At 33.7% G+C, this 2800-nt stretch overlaps 2 protein-coding genes across 3 annotated transcripts in view; one reads left to right on the forward strand and one right to left on the reverse strand.

Annotated features, from left to right (window-relative positions):
* The window catches only part of LOC106870157 (collagen alpha-1(XII) chain), a 490284-nt gene that overhangs the window by 420161 nt on the left and 67323 nt on the right, over positions 1-2800 (forward strand). The gene's annotated exons all lie outside the window — the stretch shown is intronic.
* LOC106868389 (uncharacterized) overlaps positions 1-2800 on the reverse strand; it is a 437000-nt gene that overhangs the window by 386334 nt on the left and 47866 nt on the right. The gene's annotated exons all lie outside the window — the stretch shown is intronic.

Here is a 2800-nt window from a genome sequence, read left to right on the forward strand (position 1 = left end):
CATTGAACGTTTTTAGAAAATAAAAAAAAATTGACACGTGTTATTTTATTTTTGTCTCGTTGTGGTAAATATTTTTTCTAACTGTATTTGCTTGACAAAAACATACATTTGTTTTTATATTAAGCAATTCATTATAATTACTTTTACGATGTGCCTAAATAAAAACCATCGTTATAGATCAGCATTTCTCAACCTTTTTCGTGATTTGGCTTCCCTTGGACATTGAAAAAATTTATTTCGGCTCCCCTGTGTTGATGAAAAATTTAATCCAGCTTCCCATGTATCTGAGATAGACTGGCCGGCCCATGACAAACCTGACAAAAGTGGGCCGCAGAACTACCAGCTCACGAACTACATCTGAAAGTTGGCGCGCCAATCATGCTGCTAAAGAATTTAGATGTGCAATGGTACGCGGATGATTATCAAAAAATTGTGCTCCCGAGTTCTGTAGGCAACAATCTTGAATGAACCGGCCGGCCGCTGGCTAAGGCATACTTATAACTCCCATGTCCCTTACCCACTCCGATACGACCTACAAGTTTAAACAGATGCAATTTCCCATCAAACTCTGCCTTCCCATGACAATCAACAAGGCGCAGGGATAATGAGTGCAAGCGGTCGGTTTGAATCTGACAGAGCAAGTATTCTCACACGCACAACTGTACGTTGGCTGTCCCCATGGTCTTTCTATTTGTGCACCCGAAGGAAGGACGAAGACTGTTGTCTACCAAGAGGCACTCCAATGATAACAACGGCAACTTCAACTGCTCCAATTTCAACTCCGCAATTTTTTTCATCGTCCTGCCAGCCCACGTAAGTCCAATCTTGCTTTGCTCACCATGACATTCTTTTTTTTTTTTCTACCAAGCTCCGTCGCCCTAACACCAGTTCGTATCCACTTCTTCCTCTTTTTTATGTCTTCGTTTCTCTCTTCACGTCGTTCTCTGACCGGGTGAAACTGGGCTTAGCTTCTAGTATATACATAAATTAATATATATATATATTAAAATATATATTAAAGGAAATAAAGAAATACAATTGACATATTATGAATTTATTAACATTATAATATAATTATATTATAAAAAGATACACACATAACAAAAGGTAACAGAAAAGATTATTTTGTTTGAAATATTTATTTTTAGAAGCAAATTAATGTCATTTGATGCATTTAAACACAAAACCTAATAATTAGCCGGCATGATGCCTTGTGCAGTTTTTTGATTATTTAAACCATTGGGGTTTCATATTAATGAACAGTGTCCAGGCAGATAAAACAATGTAACAAGGTTTTTTTTATTTTTATTTTGGAGATGTTTGCGTATGCGCATACGCACATATATATCCTTATATCTTAAGATGTAAAATTAATGAAGCAAATGTCATTTATCATAGACCGTCGGATGTTCCTAAACCAGTTGTTAAGTATCCCACCATAGATGCTAAATGGGTCGAAACAATTGTAGTGATTAATAAATGTTCTCGTATCTTCCATCTTTCTCATTAACCTATATATATATATACAGTCATACACACACACACACACACATATATATATGTATGTATGTATGTATGCGTATATATCCTTATATCTTAAGACTTTATATAACCTTCATATATTTTTCATAATTTTTGTATGTTTTATTAATATTTTGACAGTTTAAAATTTTTTTTTGTCATATATCCAACTATGTACAGTGAACCTAAAATTATAAAAGTATTATATTTTTTATATATTTTATATGGTTTATATTTTCGTGCCTTCATATTTTTCTATATTTTTTTTATATTTGTATTTGGTCATATTTTATTTTTATATTTTTTTATTTCTTTATATTAAAAAAAAAAATTATAGCATAAAAATCTGGTGGCAATTTGTAATTTTAAATTTTTTTTTCATAAAATTCGTTATGAGTGGCTGTTTGGTAAGTAGCTTGCTTACCAACCACATGGTTTCGGGTTCAGTCCCACTGCGTGGCACCTTGAGCAAATGTCTTCTACTGTAGCCTCGGGCCAGCCAAAGCCTTGTGAGTGGATTTGGTAGACGGAAACTGAAAGAAGCCCGTCGTGTGTGTGTGTGTGTTTGTCTGTGTTTGTCCCCTATCAGGTTTTATTAGCGTCTTGCCCCTTTAACTGGTAATTAACATCTTGATTCGGAGTCCTCCCCTACCTAGCCTCCTTTATAGACAATTACTTAGACATTTCCTAAAATCCTGACAATATTTATGACCATACCCAACTATAATCTGTCAACTCAATCCTGCCATCCATTCTAAATAGACACTGTGCTCTAGCCTTAGATTTGGTAGTTGATAAAAAAGACTAATAAATTAAAAATGGACCACAATCCTTTACAAGCTATGACTCTAACAATCTTCATACAGTTCTTAGAAGTGTAGTATATTCTTAACTACATTAGTAGAAACATGGACTCTTTCCCTCTTCTTGCTCTATTAAAGAATTTGAGTAAAATTATATTAAAGTGTCCAACTGATTAAAAATTCTATTTATTTATGCAACTGAGGATAGTCATGCATTTAAATTGATGTGATAATTGCATTGTTAAATTAAATGGAGCCGCTTGAAACGGTCGTACTGCATCACCTCTTGATATCCTGTTTCTTATTTTGATTTTAGTCACCTCACTTAGAGTTGTACGGATAATACTGCACTGACTTGGTGCTTCAACTTAATTACCTAATTCAACTGAATCTCAATTATTTCTATACGCACGCACACATATACATATATATGTAAGTATGTATGTATGTATATGTGTGTGTATAACTTTATATAT

Source organism: Octopus bimaculoides, chromosome 27 (genome assembly GCF_001194135.2).
Source record: "Octopus bimaculoides isolate UCB-OBI-ISO-001 chromosome 27, ASM119413v2, whole genome shotgun sequence".
In the NCBI taxonomy this organism is placed as follows: Eukaryota; Metazoa; Mollusca; class Cephalopoda; order Octopoda; family Octopodidae; genus Octopus; species Octopus bimaculoides.